The sequence below is a fragment of the Gopherus flavomarginatus genome, chromosome 5, assembly GCF_025201925.1.
Source record: "Gopherus flavomarginatus isolate rGopFla2 chromosome 5, rGopFla2.mat.asm, whole genome shotgun sequence".
NCBI lineage: Eukaryota > Metazoa > Chordata > Testudines > Testudinidae > Gopherus > Gopherus flavomarginatus.
The window spans coordinates 152,253,345-152,273,632 of NC_066621.1; the positions used below are offsets into that span (position 1 = coordinate 152,253,345).

The window sequence follows — 20,288 nt, forward strand, 5'->3', positions numbered from 1 at the left end:
GAGCGATTTTAATTAGAGAGACGGAAGCTCCAGTATCAATTAGAGCCATCACAGGAGCTTGATTTCCCTGCTGGACATAGATATAGGGTCTTCCTCCTGGATCCCAGGTTAATTCCCCTATAATCCTCCACTGTTGGGCTCCTACGCCAAATGGGGATTTCACGTCCAGTGGGCTTCCCTAAGAGTATTCCTGAAAATCTAAAGGAGCACTTGAGGTGGTTACTTCTGATACCACTCCTCGCTGGTCCTGTAATCTAAGAATCTCTGTTATAATATCGGCCGAGGGGGCCTTTTCCCATTTTTGTCTATTTCCTCCCACTTGTAATAATAACTTGCATGCCAGGCGGCACACATCAGTGACGGGTTTTTCCGGCTGACAACTGTTTTCGGCTGACCTGAGATCTTTGAAGGTCTGGGTACAGCCGACCCCTAGACTGGTTATTCCCCCTTCCCCTGAATTTGACTTTTGAGTGCCCTCCACGGGATCCTGCAAATCCCTTTGTGCCACTTTCATTTGAATAGGTGACCGTTGGCTCCACTGCCGCCACGTACGCCACCCTTTCCTTTTTAATATTGGGTTTGGGTCCGGCCTGGGTAGTTATCTGTTGTACCATCCCTTTTAATTCTCTTAAGGTGGCAGTGTGCCCATCCTGCCAAACGGCAAGCTTGCCTGAGTAATAGGGAAGTAGTGAGGCAGCGCAATCTCTGACAGATGGTACAGAGAAGGGGATTAAATCTAAATCCATATTAGCCGATATGGTTACTATACCGGCCATAATCTGCATTAGGGCCCACCGAGTGAGATAATTTTCAGGATCCTCGTTAGTGTCCTGAGTAGAAGCCATGGCTTAGGCAATAAAATTTCACCTGCCTATCTGTTCTCCAAAGGTGGCCATTAGGGCTAGCTCACTATCATCAGCGCCAATTCTTATGCGGTCCAGGGCTGCTCGTATTTCTGGTGCCACAGGATTCTTTGCTGCTTTTACAGATCCAGACTAACACGGCTACCCCTCTGATACTTGATCCCTCACCCATGTTGAAGTTCAGGTCACATTTTTCATGAAAAGCTCGACAGGTGATAAGACACATCAGAAAAAACCCTGGTATTTCAGAGGACAAGTTTTATTATTTTATTCTCTTTATAAATCTTTGGATCAGGGTTTGGTTGTGGGTCATTATTATTAATTTAATTCAAATGGCTGAGAAACAGGTAGGAGAAAAGAGGTTTTTGTTAAAGATTAAACCCACCCTCCCCTTCCTTTACACAGCTCACAATCCACAGCGATGAGACTTCCAATGGATCCTCTAGCAGATCCAGGATCGACTAGCACCTTGTATTTCTAAAGAAAGAAGAACAAGCAGAAAACACCCACATGTCAATGTGTACTTCATGTACTTACTTGCTGCTTCAGGATGGAGAAACGTGACAGGCAAGTTCTATATTATTATTTATTTGTATAACTGTAGCTGCTAGAAGCCCCACTCATGGACCAGGCCCCAGATGGTGCCAGGTGCTGCACAAACGCAGAACACAGAGTTGCTCCGTGTGCCAAAGAGCTCACGTCTATATAAACTGACCTGTCACTTTTCTCCATCATGAAGCAGCCAATCAGGAGCATATGTTCTATTTCCAACCAGCCCCACTCTTCCCTTTCGCCAGTCCCTTTGCTCAGGCTGGGCATTTTGTTAATATAATCTAAGCAGGTGCCTTGCGATCTGACACAGAGACTTTGCACCCATTCTACTTCCTCCATCGCAGTGACAGTTACTCTGGAGGTGGCAGCTCTGATCCTGTAGCCCCCTGCACTGCATGGAGCCCCAAGCAGGGCTGGCGCTTCCATTTAGGTGACCTTGGTGGTCGCCTAGAGCACTGGGATTTGGGGGGGGGGTGGCATTTTGCCACTCTCGGCAGCAATTTGGCAGCAGGGGGTCCTTCCGTGCTCCAGGTCTTCGGTGGCAATTCTGCGGCGGGTCCTTCACTCGCTCCGGGATCTGCTGCAGAATTGCTGCCGAAGACCCAGAGCGCGGAAGGACCCCCACCTAGGGCACCAAAAAAACCCTGGCGCTGCTCCTGGCACCAAGGGAATTCTGCAGACAGGTGCACCTCGCTGGTCATGTGTCCTAGTCCTGGAGGAGCCTTCAGCGTGCAGGGGAGATCTCCCGCGGTCTCTGCAGGGGAGTTGGCCTAACAAGGAGGGTGCATTGTTCGGAAACGTTGCCTTGGCTTATTATTTGTTCCCTCTCCAGCCTGCATGGGAGTTCTCATCCAGGATCTATTGTTGTACACGCATCTCTCTCCAAGCAGGGGGGAATCTCCGATGAACAGGCAGGTGGAAAATGTCCCCTCAGCCTTTCCCCAGTACTTCACAGGTATTAGGGGTGTGTGTGTGTGTGTGTGTCAAGAGCCCCATTTTACAGATGGGGAAGGAACCTGCCCAAAACTCCATCCCTGGCTCCTCCAGCTCCCCGTGGGCTCAGTGGGAGCCATATCAGGCCCATCACTAAATCGGTGGCAGAGCTGAGCATGGAACCCAGGCTGCCCGTCTCAAACTCCAACTCCTCGCAGGGTTATGCGCTTGTGGGGAAAGATGGGGGCAGGTTTGTCTCCAGTTGGTGCCCCCTGCTAGAAACACCAGAGAGATGGTCCTGGCTGCTCTGGACATGCAGAAACCTAGGGCTGAACTGCTTGGGAAGGGGCATCTGACCTGCCAAGGCTCCACCAAGCCAAAGAATCAGCTGAGTACCCATGGGAGCAGCAGGTGCGATAGGCTCAGTACATAGCCAGCAAGGTTAAAGGCGGCCAGGCAGGTCCAGAGGTCAGCAATGGTACTAGCAGGCCAAGGAAGGTGGTGTGGCCAAATGGAAAGAACACTGGACTGGGACTCAGGAGACCTGCCTTCTAGTACCAGCTCTGCCACTAGTCTGCTTGGCAACCTTGGGCAAGTCCCTTTGCCTCTCTGTGCCTCAGTTTCTCTATCCATCCCAGGGGGCTAACCATTCCCTCCTCCTTTGTAGAGCCCAAGGATAGAGAGCCGATATTGTCCAGGTAGTAGCTCAGCACCAGCCTAGAACCTGCCACATCCCCACCCATATATTCACTTAGAGTGTCATTTCCAAAGGTGCAAGCACTCACTGTCCCCGCTGGCCCTGCTGGAGCTGGGGGCACTTGGCCAATCAAGCCTTGGGGTTCTGATGGACGTAGCTAGGAGGCAGCACACCCAGTGTTATAACTGCAGGCTGCGGAATCCCCAGACCCTTTCTCTGGACCACATCCAGGCCCTATAAGGCCTCTGGCCACAACATGTGTCCATTCCCAATTCTCCTTTCTCCTTGTTCGTCCCCGATTGCAAGCAGTGATTCAAGGGACGAGTGAGACAGGCGGGACGGGGCCGGCAAGGAAATGGATGTCAGGGACTCTACCCCAGACGGCAAAGTTCATTGTCTGACCGCGAGAGAGACAGGCAACACCAGCAAGGTCCGATCAAAAGCTCTTTATTGACAAGTGCACGCATCAATAGAGAGCAGCTCGTCTCCAGAGAGAACCAGCCTGCTCTTTACATCTTAGTATAAGCCTATATAGACAGTTCCGTCGCGTCATAAATTATTCACTGGAGCAACCCACCCCCTTCTTCTAACAACTAGAAACTAGACACCTTTAGTATACATGCATGCCTAAAGTTAGAAATGTAGGGGAGTTCAAAACAAACAAAGAACAAAACCAGGGAGCGAAAACAAGGAGGCTGGGAAACGAGGACTCTTATCAGTTCTTCGAAGGAGCTGCCCGAACACAGCACATCTGGTACTATGCCAGGAATGCAGCTTCTCTCTTATCTCACTTTTTCCCAGCGCTTGTGAGACATGCTGCTGCTTCTCAGTGTTTTCCACTCAGGGATTACCCACAAACCTCTGTTAGCCTGACTTTGGTCAGGTTGGCATACCTGGTTTTGTCTGCTATATCTTTATTCAGGCCTAACAATCCCCCCTTTGTCCCTAGAGGACCATAATGGGACTCTTGGGACACATATCCATTTAACAATTGTACGGGGGAGGCTAGTAAACCATGACCCAAGGTCTGAGTGGAGGTCCTTAAAACTTAAAGTGTGATCAAGAGATATAGCATGGAAAACAACAGCAACATTCTTAATAGCTTGTAAATCTTTGTCAATTAAGCCAGAGTGATTAACAGCAAAGCAACATTTTTCCCCAATGCGATAACAAGCCCCTCCCTAATTCAGCATTCATGGCATTTAGCACACGTCTATTTTGCAAAGTTACTTCTGCTACTTCATCAGTCTTTCGTTGCAACTTTTGGAAAGCGTCTATTAATGCATTAGCTGTTTTTTTTCAAGCTCTGCGGAAATATTTACAACTGTTCTCTTGAGCTTAGCCACCCACAATCCAGGAATGAGTGCACGGACAAAAGAGTGGAATCCTGTTTGTCTGACAACTAAGGGATTGGGGCACTGACTATAAATCAGTTAGGTATACCAAGTGGTCTAATTTCCCAGATGTTTCGGTGAATAATCCAGTCCCATGTGCATCCTCCCCATGGACCCGTCAGGATTCGGTATGTGGAAGCCCACACCCCCCGGTCCAAATGCTTGGAAGGAGCACTGTAAATGTTTACACTTCCACCCAGAAAGTCTTTAGTATATCTCCATGACCACAGATCAGATGGTACTCCTGATGTGTCTGTAAGGGCAGTGGGCCAAGTCTGGTACTCAAGATCACTCCAAATGGCCATCAGCTGGTCATTCAGAAAATTCTGAATCTCCAAACATACTAGATCCCACTGCAATGCCTTCCCAGCCTCAGTGATATTTAATACCATCTTTCCTTGGTGTAGTACTATATTACATTTGTTATTTAACTATTTTCAGGTACTTTTAAAAGGCATTGACATTAATAGCATAGGAGGGGGTTACATTATTAGTCACTGGAATGGTTTCAATACAGGTAAAATTTCCAGTGGCAGAACAAACTCTTCGGGTACTTGTTATTTAAAATCCAATTAGAGAGAGCAATACATGCTGAAGAATTTATCCAGAACACAGGGCACAGCCTGTAGAATAAACCCCAAAATCCAATCAATACCACATTCCCAAGCATGGGTCCCACAAATTTTTTCTGCCAGTGTACAATTCTTTGTTTCTTCACCGGGGTCAGTTCTTAATGCCCTTTCTAGTCAGGAATTCCTGGACTTTAGCAATTTCAGTGGAGTGAGTGTTCCTTCTTCTTTCCCAAAACAGTCTTGGTGCAGCATCATATAGGGGAGAGGTTACTAGCACATCACCCTGTAATGGTTTTGCTTTTTCTAGAAAAATTCAAAGACACAGTAGATCTGTCAGTGGATAAGGGAGAGGTTGCTAGCACTTCACCTTGTACTTTTTCCCTGCTGTCCAGAAGGCACAGTGGAGCTAGAAGGTGAAATAGGCTAATCATCAGTAGGAGAATTCTCCCAATGTGGAGGGGTCTTTTTGCACTGAGAATCTTGGGTCCAAGCAGTCAGTCTTTGGCACTTCACAGCGGTGTTGGTAGTCATCAGGACTTAAGAGCCTTTCCAGCATGGAGCCAAGGCAGTCTTTCGTTGGTGGACCTTTACATCAATCCCGTCTCCTGGTTGTAAGGAGTGGCAGGGCTGCTAGGGTCTTTGGGTAGCGATTCCTTACCTGTGAGAAAAGAAACTTAACACATTTCATTAGTGCCTGGCAGTGTTTTTCAGATCTCATAGCTGCATGGGCAAATTCAAGCTCTCCTTTTCCTGGTTGTTAACCAAGTCTTAACTGTGAGCAGTGTCCTTGAATGGAGTCAGTGTCTTATCTATAGCCTGAGCTTGCTATTTTATTTTATTTGATTTTATTTTTTTCAGTTAATTCATTTTGTTCTTTGTCCTTCTTTCCTTCCTGGCTTCTTTTAACCTGCAAAGGAAACTTTCACTTTTTACTTATACACCTTTTTCCCAACAATGAACACCTACACATTGTCATTATACAGTACATTAGTCTTATTATTCAATATATGCCACACATAACCTTTTACTAAAATAACCTTATTACAGAGCTTTCGAGCAACAAGCCAGGACAAGCACACCCACTTTGAGGAGTTCACTCAATACAACCTCTAGTCCAATAGCCTTCCACCATCCCCAGCCCTCTGGCTAGAAATCTGAGGTAGCCAGAAAGATCCCATGTACAATATGGGGAGTGGGTTAACTTTTCATGTCTTTGCTTTCAAAGACTGTTGGTATGCAAATTTTAACAACAATTTTTGCAATTAACAATTTGACCAATAAAGTTTCTTTTCCTTACTTAAGGAAATGCATTAGACTTTAGTATATCACATTCTCCTGAGTTATCTAAACACTTTGTATTCCAAGTTGAACAAAACAAGTATCTGCATTTTAATTTAACCTTTTTGTTTGATTTTAAACTAGATTATTTTATAAAAATATTAAACACAAAAATTCCGGCCACAAGACTAACACCACAAGACAGAACATAGAACACAAAACATAATTTCTATTGTGCCAGTAAATGCATGGTACGTTGAATGCTGTTTAGCTGGCATCAGTTTTCTCTGATTATCTGAAAGACAAAAAAAAACAGAGGTCTACCCCTTCTGGGCAGACAATCATTGCTTAAAATAGACAAATACCCTTGTTGATTTCAGGAAAAACAGAGGAATTATCCCATATTTTATGTGTTTCATAGGCAGCCCAGGTTTCAGTGGCTCCTACCTTATCAGTTAGATAATTTGCATGAATACAGATGCTTTCTGGCTTGCTTTTTACTTTTAACTCTTGCTTTCAAACACTGAAAGAAAACATCACTACTTATAGTGCCCTTACAGCCTAATAAAATTTCAATTACATAGCACTATATACATTCTTCAGCTAATTTAACTAAATTCTAAATGATTGCAATTAACAATTTCTTTGCCTCAATTTATTTACAAACATTTCAAAGACACCAAGAACTTTTCTCTTTAGCATTTTTACAAAGTTCAACTGCTGTTTCCTCCAGCAACTACAGAGTTAACTTCTCACTTTCCCTTAAATCACTTGCTTGTCTCCCAACAGCCACTTTTATCAACTCAAATCACCATTCCAAGTAAGTCCTGGGTATTTGAAATCCCCATGCTTACACTTACTTACTCCTTCCTTCCACTACACCCTTAAAGTTTTCCAACCTGTTTTCCAATCTCTCTGTCTGTTGCCTGCCCACCTGGGCCCGATCCTGCTTTTCTCACGGAACCGTCCCTTCCATAGGCACCAACTTGTTCCACTACCAGTTTAGCTAGGAGGGTGGGCTTCTCAACTAGCCCCCACCCCTCCTGGTCTCTTGCCTTAGACATTCTTACTTACAAGACTACCCGAGTCCTCCTTCATGAGGCTTGCCACCTGGATGAAGACAAATGGCAAAGGCCATTTACTTAACATATAATTTGAAGGACTATTCTTAGAGGGTTTACCCAGAGACTCATTCATCTGTTTGACACTTAAACAGAAAAGAGAATTACACAGAGCGCAGAGGGAATTACAATTTAAGCCAGACTTTCCTACTTCTATACACTGACTGCTACAGGAGACGGGACAGAAGGATCTTAATTCCACCTCAGAACTCTCTCGCACACATGGCTTCCACTCCGAGGAATTACGAACGAGAGGTTCAGTTCCGCCCACACTCCTAACACCCAAATGAACAGAGAAAAAAAAACAACAACAGTAACTGGTTAAATAGAACAGAACCAGAACCAAATAGTGTTTCCTTATCCTATTAGGACTTACTTTTACTCATGCAGTTCTCAGCGTATAACACCAACAGTACCAAGCAAAGCAAACACAAAATAACAAGGGTAAAACAAATAGATGGTGTAAATTCTGCAGGGCTCCCCCCTTCTTAATTGCTCACCAAACCGTGACAAATTTCTGTTACCAATCTATCCCTCATGTCAGATGATCAGGCTGACACTACAGGATCGTTGGGGGAAGATAAAGAAAACACACCATATAACTGAATTTTAAAGCTTCATTTATAAAATAATAAAACAACAACGGAGAGTGTTGGGAACGCTCTCACATTACTCAGGAAAATATTAATGCCCCAAGCCCGAAGCTCCTTTCATACTTACACACGTACGTCCAGACTGGCCACTTCTGTGTATAATGTTCAGAGGAGGGGGAGAGGTGGAAGGGAGATTATCCTGTATACAGCTTGTCCAGAATTTCCAACATGCTTCTGCTCTTGGGAGGGCTGTTCTTTTACACCCTGGAATCTCCTGCGGCGTCTCTTTCAGAGGTTCCAGTCCAGGTCGGCTGCCTGTGGCTTCTTTGGTGTCACCAAGCCACACCGACTCCAGGGTCACAAAGGCACACTGTTGGATCTTACTGGACAGTTAAGCTTTGCAAATGTAATTTCAGTTCTGTAACTTGTATTTCCTTTGCTTCGCCTCTGTCTATATTTTTTTCCTTCACAGCCAGCTGGGGCTGAAAGCAGCCCCTCCCTGCACCAAGCACAGTCCACGCCGATTCCTGACCCTGAACGCAGAGCAACCCCCTCCTTCCATCCCGGGGCCAAGATGATTTTTAAATTAACCCGTTCCTTATGTCTTTTTCTTTCTTTTTCTCTTTCCCATTAAACATTCTAGTAGCAATGCTAACTACTTTAGACAAACTTTTCCCTTGCGTACCATCTGGATGCTCTCTAAATCTCTTTGCAATATCCTTTGCACATTGTGACATGAAAACCATTTTAACCATCTCCTTTCCATGATCAGTTTCAGGATTTAAATTCCCATGCTTTTTAACTTCACAAATCAGTCGAGCACAAAAGTCAGAGAGGTGCTTATCTGGATGCTGAACACAAGCAGTCACCTTGCTCCAATTTGGAGTAGCCTCCCCTGCATCTCTAATACCATTCAAAACAGCTTTTAAAAAATCCATCCAACTTTGTCTTTTGAGCTGGATTATTGGGATTCCAGTTAGGGTCAGTAATTAGCCAAGGTGCATTCAAATGAGCTGCAGATTTTTCTTTTACTTTTTGTCTTTCATCTTCTGTCATGAGAGTATCTAATAACTGATTTACATTTGCCCAAGTGGGCACATGAGTGAAAAAGATTGTGCAGAACATTCTTTCCACTGCCTCAGGATTGTCTCATAAGTGAGGCATAATGCACTGCCAGTTAAACAAATTTGAAGTTGCAAACAGGGTATGGGTAAAACCATCTCATGTTCCCCAGCAACCAGTAGAACCAGATAAATTCTCAATGAGGATTGTAATATCAGAGGTGTCTCAGAAACATTCTCCCTCATGGAGTTAAGTAACCTAGTGGGGGTCCACAAGGGCAAGGACAAGGGCTGCTGTAATATTGGGGGTGTTTGAAAAGCAGTCCCTGACCAAGTTTGCAAAAGGCTGGCTGGAGGCTGCACAGAGGGGGTGAGGCTGCCTGATTCCTCTGAAGATGAGGGAACATCACTCTGAGCTCCCCCTTGATTCTCCTCTGTCCCTGAACTGTCCCTAACCTGCTTTTGAATCCTTGCACTCCATCAGACGGGGAAGAACAGGAACAAAATTGTCCTCCTCCCGGTGCGGCTCTGGTGCATATGGTGGGTGATTTTTTTACAAGAGCTCTCCATACAAACAGCTTCAAAAGCTACCCGTCCCTCCATGGGTTTATAATTATACCATACAAACAAGTAATCCATTTGTTCCGGCCTAAGATCAACCAAAACATCCCTTAAGGAGTTCATCCTATCTGTGGAAAAGGTTTCACCCTCCGGCCAGTCTCTAGTCAGGGGCAAATGAAAGGTAAATGATGGCCATTGGATCCAACACAGATTTCTCATCTTAAATTTAACTAGACCAGCTGTCTCAGAAATCTCTTTCCAATCTCTAAGTATCAGAGACAACGGGGCGTCCCCCGGGCACTTATTGCCAACTTGTCCCATTTTAATGAAGGGACTCTAACCCCTCTTCCCTGCGTCGAGGTAAAGGGACTCTAACCCCCACCTCCCCACGTCGAGCTCTCACTTACCTCTCCAGGGACTTGAATACCTGGACTGGGACTCAAACCCAGACAACTTGGATCCTGCGCAAACCTGGACTGGGACTCTAACCCAGACCTGGACTGGGACTCTAACCCAGACCTAAGTAGTCAGGGACTCTAACCCCGACAACCTGGACCCTACTCAACGGGTAGGTGGATGTTGCTGGATTTCTACGAGTTTCAGCTGGTTCACAGAACACGCCTTATCGCCAACGCAGAGATCAGATCACCAGGCAAGGCTCCTCTAAACTGGAGGATGCGCGCTGCGTTGCCTCAGGGTCCGATCCCCCGCCGGAGAGTCAGACGGGTCCCGGCGGAGTCGCCAAAGATGTCAGGGACTCTACCCAGACGGCAAAGTTCGTTGTCTGACCGCGAGAGAGACAGGCAACACCAGCAAGGTCCGATCAAAAGCTCTTTATTGACAAGTGCACGCATCAATAGAGAGCAGCTCGTCTCCAGAGAGAACCAGCCTGCTCTTTACATCTTAGTATAAGCCTATATAGACAGTTCCGTCGCGTCATAAATTATTCACTGGAGCAACCCACCCCCTTCTTCTAACAACTAGAAACTAGGACACCTTTAGTATACATGCATGCCTAAAGTTAGAAATGTAGGGGAGTTCAAAACAAACAAAGAACAAAACCAGGGAGCGAAAACAAGGAGGCTGGGAAACGAGGACTCTTATCAGTTCTTCGAAGGAGCTGCCCGAACACAGCACATCTGGTACTATGCCAGGAATGCAGCTTCTCTCTTATCTCACTTTTTCCCAGCGCTTGTGAGACATGCTGCTGCTTCTCAGTGTTTTCCACTCAGGGATTACCCACAAACCTCTGTTAGCCTGACTTTGGTCAGGTTGGCATACCTGGTTTTGTCCTGCTATATCTTTATTCAGGCCTAACATGGAGATGCCGATTTCAAAGCTCTGGGAAGCTTTTGAGTGCGGCTCTGCTCTGCAGACTGCACGACTGTGAAAATGACCTTGGGAGGAGGCTCTATCCCCTTGTGGGCACACATGCTTCCCTTGCCAGAGAGAAGGGGAGGTTCCACCTACCAGCCCTGCAAACCTGGCCAGGGAGGTGAGAGGCACTGGGCTCTCTCCCCACCAGGAATAACGGCTCCACAGGCCAAATCCCGTCCTAGACACCAGTTCAGGCCAATCACCTTCAGGGGAAGATGCAAAAGGAGGAAGAGACGATGGCTGCCCACTCGCCTCCCGCCCCTGGGCTAGGCTGCTCTGACTGGGCTAACAGGAGGAAAAAGCCAGGGAAAAGCACCACACACTTGTTTTCATGATCTCAGGAAGCAGCACCACCTCTGACGCACTCTGGGTGCCAAGCTGGGCAAGAGGGCTCTGCATAAAGTGAATGGCCTTTCACAGCACAACTCATGTCAGCCAGAATGTGTCCACCAGCTCTTCCACTGAATCTTTTCTGTTTGCAATGCATCCAGGTCCTCTCCCTCCTCCACCCCCCCAGGTCACCAGCAGTGGTTTCAGCCCAGCCATTTCACCAGCAGCTCTGTCCTGCCAAGGCAATGGGAGCACAGGGGTCCCACTCCATAGAGTCGCTGCTAGAGCTGCGTGTGAATTTTGCAGTCAAATGTTTTTAATTTAAAATTGTTGGTTGGTTGAAACCAAAACTGTTGGTGAAACAGGGTCGGATCTGATTAACCTTCCTCCTCAGAGAGATGGGAAAAGAGTTTTGACATTGTTAAAATGTTTCAATTTGACATTTTCTAAACAGAAAATCTGAGCTTTCCTGATTCAAAATGACATTTTGTTCTGAAATTTAGGCTTGTTAGACAAAAAAGATTGAAATCAAACAAAACATTTCCATTCACTCAAATGGAATTCTTTTGGGTGAATGGAGGGTTGGTTTGCAAATATTTTCAAGATTTGTACATTTTGTCCCAGTTTGAGACAGGGAGAAACACTGAATTCTCAAAAATATCCCAGGGTGGAAAGCAGCCCCCGTCGCTGGTGCCGGCCCAGGGGTGGGTCTGATATCAGCCGGGGCACAAGGCCACCAAACAGCCAAGCCCACTTGACAGGGGCAAGTTTGCCCCGAGGAGGTAACTTGTGACTGGAAAGCCTGCAGGGATGCATCAGAGCAGCCCCATGGGCAGGCAGTCCCAGGCAGTGCGGTCTCTAGCACAGATTTCAGCGACCCTCTTCTTGATACCAGGCCAGCCAGCAGGTAGCTGGTGTCAATCCATTCCCAAACCCTCAGGTGGGAGCAGTTGGTATCTCTGTGTGGGGCTGGCTATTGTTTTACTTAATCTCTCAGCACTTAGCAAATTGCATAAAACCAGACAGCTTCACACAGACAGACACACATGCCCCTCCCCCATCATACATGCTGCCATCTGCTGTGGGTCACTCCCTCCTCCAGCCCTCATTTAAATCCAAACTCAGCAAGAGAAGAGCTTCAAAATGTGCATCTCAGCACACAGCCACACCCCTCTGCCAGAAGCGCCCAGCTCCTCCCCAGAGCAGCCAGCAATGGAGTGACCGGGGCAGGGTGCAGGCCAGGAATCACCTGCCCCAGCTCCTCCAGGGACTGTTTGCTAACACGGGTCAGTAGACCCCAGAGCTGCCTCCCTAGACATGGGGGTGCACCGGTGTGTGGGGGGTAATGGGCAAGTGGGCACCCCCAGATGGCCAGTCCCCCTGGCAGCATGGGCCAGCAGACTGCTGGGCATTCAGTGAGCATGGTTTAAACAGGAGTTCTCATCCCAACAGCCACACGGAGAAGAGAGAAAGTAGAGACAGAGCAGCAGCACTGGGTCTAGCACTCTGCTGGCCCAGCTGCGCAGAATCCCCTCCATCCCACCCCCAGCTCCTCACCCTGGCAGCCCAGCCAGCCCACCGTGGGAAGACGGCACCGGGAAGGGGTTTCAGAGAAGTTGGGAGCCATGATGCCATCGCCAGGCGAGAGGTGGGGAGGCAGCATGGGTCTGGCAGAGAAGCGACTGCCCAGCGGATCAGCAAAGCAGCCCACAGATGGTCAGGGCCTCTGAGAGCTGAGGGGGTCATGCCACGCTGACACCCAGAGACAGGCCGGTTGGGATGGAAGATCCCTCACATGTTCCCTCCCATTGCTGGCACCTGAATATTCACAGCACACTCACGTGGAGAACTCCTCCCCCCGCCATTCAGAACAATGGAGAACACTTCCTCCCACCATTCGAACAATGGAGAACTCCCCCTCCCCCATCTCCCAGTTCAGAACAATAGAAACTGAGCACTTTTGAAAGTCTGGTCCAGTGTAGCTTCTTTCCACCTCTGATCTCAAAGCCCTTCCCAAGGGGGCAATAACAGCCATTCGGAGGACAGGGAGAGAGGTCACATGCACAGCAAAGTGGGGCATGGCCCCGAAGAGAAGGATCCAGGAGACCTTGCACCAGCCATGCCCTGGCCTGCCTCCAGGAAAGGGGAAAGGTCCATGGGAACAGAGGTCTCAACCCTTTAGCTCTTAGGCATGGATCACCCAGGAATACAGCCCCCCTATGCAGTCCCCCAGCTGCAGATGCAGAGGAAATATTTGTCACAGTCGGGATTGCTGGGGGGAGTTCTGAGGCCTTCTGCTCATAATGGGCCCTTCTGGGGGCAGTGATGGGGGGGTGCAAACCCAAATGCCTGGGACTTCTGAGTGAGTGAGGGACACCACGCTCCCATTGGCGCGTCCCATTCCGGTCTGTGCCTACAAACTCTGCCTCCAAAGAAGGGAGGCCGAACCCACAGCCCTGATGAAAATTCAGTCCTTGAGGAGGCGCCATTTTAATACAGCCGATGATTCCCGGTCCAAGTACCTCCCACCGCCACACTCCCGAAACTCTGAGCATCACCCCAAGCTTTGAGGAAATCAACTTCCAGCAGAAAATACACTAAACTGGTCCCTATGCGAGGAAGAAGGGGATATTTCAGAAAAGAAAGAAAACGGCCAAGTGCAGAGCATCTCCCGGAGCTGTCAGGAGCCAGCCGTGCAGCAAGGAGGAGGCAGACTCAGCAAAGACTGGTAGCAAGGAACCAGGGACACGAGGGCAGGAAGGCAGGAGCTGTAAGTACTGTGCAGCGCAGGGGAGTGGAGCGCTGCTGCCTCGCTAAACTGGGCACAGACAGGCCACTTGATTTATAGAAATATATTAGGGGAGAGGCCAGCAATATCCCCTTGATGTGATCTATCTGTTATACTGAGAGCTCCCCTCCCCACTCTCCTTCCTCCCCCCACCCCATCCTACATGTACTTAACCCTTGGCAACATATGGAGCCTGCAGGCAAATGTTTGCAAGGGATGCAGAACAGACAGAGAAACAAGTACCAATAAACAGCTGGTCTCCCCTCCCCCTCTTCCCCAGTTCTGTGAACAGGATCTCAGACAGGATGACCCCACAGACACCACTGGGCGCGGGATGTCTAGAAGAACCTGCACTGACAAACCAAAGGCTCATCCCCTCCAGACTGCCCCGTCCCCAGAGAACGCGCAGTTTTCTAGCCTCAATACAAGCCAGAGATTTCTTCCCGTCCCCAAGATTCGGGCAATTAAACTCCCCTGTAGGGCTGCTCCAGCACCAGCGTCTGCTTTGTAGTTAGTGTTAGATCAGTAGGTGGGAAATGCTGAAACACAATCAGAAATTCTCCTCTCCTTTCAAAGGCAAGTGCAGATCACGAGTGCGGAAATTCATGCAAAGATTAAAAGGAAAAAATAATTTGCCTCTCAGCTGCCTGCGTTGTCACTCAGTTAACTTCAGTTTCTCTTTTTAAATATATATATAGTGGTGAATGCTATTTTATACTTAAATCCTGTAACAGGTTGCAGCCAAATCATGCTAGTGGGTGCCACAAAAGCTTCACTAATACAGATCTGCCAGTTCCGCTCAATTTCAAACCACAGCCCCCCCCACCACTCCAGTTCTGCATATGCCTCTCAATCCCCACCCGCAGCCCCAGGTATCGCAGCCCTGGGCTCTCCGCACACCTTAACACACACACTGCCCTTCTGGTGCCCCTTGTTCTGAACCACCAACCCCCTACTGTCTCAACACCCCCAGCTCTGCCAGTGCCCCTCAACCCTGACCCACAGCCCCCCTCCTCCCCCAGCCTTGGACTCCCACAGCTCTGCCAGTGCCCTCAACCCTGATCCACAGCCCCTCTCTTCCCCCAACCCTGGGCTCCCACAGCTCTGCCAGTGCCCCTCAACCCTGACCCACAGCCCCCCTCCTCCCCCAGCCCTGGGCTCCCACAGCTCTGCCAGTGCCCCTCAACCCTGATCCACAGCCCGCCTCCTCCCCCAGCCCTGGGCTCCCACAGCTCTGCCAGTGCCCCTCAACCCTGATCCACAGCCCGCCTCCTCCCCCAGCCCTGGGCTCCCACAGCTCTGCCAGTGCCCCTCAACCCTGATCCACAGCCCGCCTCCTCCCCCAGCCCTGGGCTCCCACAGCTCTGCCAGTGCCCCTCAATCCTGACCTACAGCCCTTGCTATCCCAATTCTGGGTTCCCCCACCTGCAGCTTTGCCGTTGCCCCTCAATCCCGACCCCCCCCCTGCTATCCCAGTGCTGGACTCCCCATACTCACAGCTCTGCCAGTGCCCCTCAACCCTGACCTACAGCCCTTGCTTGTCCCAATTCTGGGTTCCCCACCTGCAGCTTTGCCGTTGCCCCTCAATCCCGACCCCCCCCTGCTATCCCAGGTGCTGGACTCCCCATACTCACAGCTCTGCCAGTGCCCCTCAAGCCCGACTCACAGCCCCAGCTATCCCATCCCTGGGTTCCACCTACAGTTCTACTGATGCCACCCAAACCCCACCCACAGCCCTGGGCTGTCCCCCCCCCACACACTATTCCCCTGATGCTGACCTACAACTTCCGAATCCTGGTGTCTTCTGAGCAGGCAGCACTGGCTAGATTTTACTTAACACTACAAATCACAATCAGAGTCTTTAACTGGACTTCATTGATGTCCAGCACCTCCCCTAGTGCCTTTCATTGCACTTGCGAATTTAGGACTGGCCAGCAAATCCCTGCCCCCCACCTCCACATCTTGCCCACTTGACTATGAAATGAAAACTGATTCACGGCTATTCATACAGAAAGTTTGGTCAATCTGGAGCGAAGGCTGCAGGCTTAACCGTGCCCTTAACTGGATTGCCTCCCAGCAGGATAGGGTTGCAGGGCTCCCTTTCCCCCAGGGCAGAATGAGGCAACTTTGGTCAATAATAAGAGCTGTGAAGAGTTATTAACAGCAGTGGTCAGAAGAGGAGTTTTGAACTCATTGTCTGCTGGCCCCCAGCCCAGTGCACCTTCTCCTAGGCAACAGGGTATTTTGTGGATGCAGGTTTCAGTCTCTCTCTCCCCACACATGGCTCTGCAGCATCACCCCCAAAGTCCAGTCACTGCTGCATGACTGGGGTTGGTTTGGAGCTGGCTCACATCTTGGCAGGAGGTGTGAGTGGAACTGACCACAGCTCTACCACCCCCTGCAAAGAGAGTGGTAAGAAAGGTGAAATGTTTAACATAGGCCATGGGAGCATCGGGGGAACTCAGAAACCACTGGACCAAAAATGCGTATCACAAACTCCGTCCTGGGCCCAAACTAGCAGGGTGGTTTGCAGCCCCATCTGACTGCGGAGGAGCATTTCACAGAACTTTCACAATTAGGGTTTGAACACAAACCCTGTTGCAACCTTAACTATGAAGCGGCTACTCGCCACCTAGAGGCTGCTTTTTGTATTACATCAACGTGACAGGACTTGGCAAGCAAAGTAATTCTGCCCATCTTGTCCAGCCCTGTTTAAGGGACCTACAGGCCGCAGCATGGGCGGTGTGGGGGGAACAAGGGTTACCCAGCCCAGCTGAGAGCAGTTCTGTATGATCACACAGCTCTTTGGGGCCGGGACCGGGCCTTGTTGCACATCCTACAGGCATGGAGCCAGACAGATGTGTTGCCGACACAGAGGGTGCCCGAGGCAAGCAACAGTGGTTCGTTGCCCAGAGTGCGAAGCGCCAATGAACACACACCAGGGTGGAGAAGCAAGCAAAGTTTATTTGAGACCTCAAAGCAGTGCAAGGAGACGAACGCCTCAAATCATGCACCACTACACAAGCGGCTTTTCCCTTTTTATAAGTTTTTTTCCCCTCTTTCTTCTATCTCCCCCCTCTCCTCCTCCTCCTTCCTCCCCCTGTAGCAGTTACGTAAGCGCAGGTAGCATTAAATAATCTTGGCCACTGGCAGCTCATTAGTAAGTTTTCCTTCTGCAGTTATCTTGTCCTTCTGCTAAAGGTGCACAGGCCTTATCACTACTGCTTTAGACCGGTTTTAGCTGTGCTGCAACTGATAACTTACTGTTACACATTTAATTTCACAGCTGCTAGCTTTCTAGATCAAATGGAGTTCAACATGGAGGAGCTTTGGTTCACTGAGGCCTAGATTTATGCCTAGTGACACCAACAACTCCCTCCTTTGAGAATACTCAACAAACTTTTGGCTGAGTTTTCTCATACTTTGAGGACAAAAAGCGATTAAGCTCTAGGGAGCTGGGGTCATTAATGAGGGAGTATAGCAGGATTTCCTGGGGAATGGGAGGTATAAATTCTATGTAGGAGTGCTTTACAGCAAGCAAACAAAAGGAGAGTAACGATACACAACACCACACCAGTGAGCAGGAGGCGAACAATGCCTCCCTCTAGTCCCACCAGGTTGGGTAACCAGTCCCAGAGGGAATCAGAAATAGTGGGTTCCCCTTTTTAGGCCTTCCACTGTTCAAAAGCCTGGTTGGCTGACAGGATGTGCTTGTTAATATCCTGTGCGCTTTCTGGGACATAAGTACAGCATTCATCCCCTATAAGGGCGCACACCCCACCCTGGGAAGCCACACTTCCACCCAGGAAATGTCCACGTATGTCTCCATGATCACTGATCAGATGGTATTTCTGATGCGTCTGTAAGGGCAGTGGGCCAAGTGTGGTACTCAAGATCACTCTGAATGGCCATCAGCTGGTCATTCAGGAAATCCTGAATTCCTACACATACTAGATCCGACTGCAATGCCTTCCCAGCCTCAGAGATATTCAATACCATCTTTCCTTGGTGTAGTACTATAATACACCTGTTATTTAACTATTCTCAGGAACTTTCAAAAGGCATCAACATTAATAGCATGTGGGGGGTTACATTATTAGTCACTCTCCAGGACATAGGGCGCAGCCTCTAGAATAAACCCCAAGCTCCAATCAATACCACATTCCCAAGCATGGGTCCCACAAATGTCCTCCCGCCAGTGTATAATTCTTTGTTTCTTCCCAGGGTCACTTCTTAATGTCCTTTCTAGTCAAGAATTCCTGGACTTTGGCAATTTCTGAGTGTTCCTTCTTCTTTCCCAAAACAGTCGTGGTTCAGCATCCTACAGGGGAGAGGTTACCAGCACATCACCCTGTAATGGTTTTGATTCTTCTAGAAAAATTCAAAGGCACAGTAGATCTGTCAGTGGACAAGGGAGAGGTTACTAGCACTTCACCTTGTACTTTTTCCTTACTGTCCAGAAGGCACAGCAGAGCTAGAAGGAGAAATAGGCTAAACATCAATAGGAGAATTCTCCCGAGGTGGAGAAGTCTTTTTGCAGTGAGAATCATGGGTCCAAGCAGTCAACCTTTGGCACTTCACAGCGGAGTTGGTAGTCAGCAGGGCTTAATAAGGGCCTTTTCAGCATGGAGCCAAAGCAGTCTTTTGTTGTTGGATCTTTACATCAATCCAGTTTCCTGGTTCCAAGGAGTGGCAGGGCTGCTAGGGTCTTTGGGTAGCGCTTCCTTACCTATGAGAAAAGAAACCTAACACATTTCATTAGTGCCTGGCGGTGTTTTGCAAACCTTATTGCTGCATGGGCAAATTCAAGCCCTCCTTTTCCTGGTTGTTAGCCAAGTCTTAACTGTGAGCAGTGTCCTTGAATGAAGTCAGTGTCTTATCTATAGCCTGAGCTTGCGAGCTAATTATTTTTTTTCCCGTTAACTCATTCTGTTCTTTGTCCTTTTTCCTTTCTTGGCTTCTTTTAACCTGCAAAGGAAACTTCCACTTTTCACTTATAGTCCTTTTTCCCAACAATGAACACATAAACATTGTCATTATACAGTACATTAGTCTTATTATTCAATATATGCCACACACACCCTTTTACTAAAATAACCTTATTACAGAGCTTTGGAGCAACAAGCTAGAACAAGCACACCCACTTTGCGGAGTTCGTTTAATTCAACCTCTAGTCCAATAGCTTCCCACCATCCCCAGCCCTCTGGCTAGAAATCTGAGGTAGCCAGAAGGATCCCATGTACAATATGGGGAGTGGGTTAACTTTTCATGTCTTTGCTTCCAAAGACTGTTGGTATGCAAATTTTAACAACAATTTTTGCAATTAACAATTTGGCCAATGAAGTTTCTTTTTCTTACTTAAGGAAATGCATTAGACTTTTAGTATATCACATTCTCCTGATTTATCCAAACACTTTGTATTCCAAGTTGAACAAGACAAGTATCTGCATTTTAATTTAACCTTTTTGTTTGATTTTAAACTAGACTATTCTATAAAATATTAAACACAACAATTCCGGCCACAGGACAAACACTACAAGACAGAACATAGAACACAAGACATAATTCCTATTGTGCCAGCAAATGCATGGTACGCTGAATGCTGTTCATCTGGCATCAGTTTTCTCTGGTTATCTGAAAGACAAAAAACAGGTCTACCTGTCATAACTTAGTCCCAGATTTGGACCTTAGCGTCCAAAATATGGGGGTTAGCATGAAAACCTCCAAGCTTAGTTACCAGCTTGGACCTGGTACTGCTGCCACCACCCAAAAAATTAGAGGGTTTTGGGGCACTCTGGTCCCCCCAAAAAACCTTCCCTGGGGACCCCAAGACCCAAATCCCTTGAGTCTCACAACAAAGGGAAATAATCCTTTTTCCCTTTCCCCCCTCCAAGTGCTCCTGGAGAGCTACACAGAAGCAACCTCCGTGAATCTAAGTAGAGGGACTCCACCCTCCCCGTTCCCAGTCCTGGAAAACAGAATTACTTCCCTCTTCACCCAGAGGGAATGCAAAGTCAGACTAGTAAATCTAACACACACAGATCTCCCTCTGACTTCTTCCTCCCACCAATTCCCTGGTGAGCTGCAGACCCAATTCCCTGGAGTTTCCTCACTAAAGAAAAACTCCAACAGGTCTTAAAAGAAAGTTTATATAAAAAAGAAAGAAAA

General features: G+C 48.1%; 1 long non-coding RNA gene across 1 annotated transcript; it reads right to left on the minus strand.

Annotated features, from left to right (window-relative positions):
• Window positions 1-5,667: 5,667 nt before the first annotated feature.
• Window positions 5,668-19,595, minus strand: LOC127050998 (uncharacterized). The gene is made up of 2 exons (XR_007774365.1): window positions 19,289-19,595; window positions 5,668-6,118 (listed from the first exon to the last, which is right to left on the minus strand). It is a non-coding gene; the product is annotated as an uncharacterized LOC127050998 (long non-coding RNA).
• Between the last annotated feature and the right edge of the window lie 693 nt (window positions 19,596-20,288).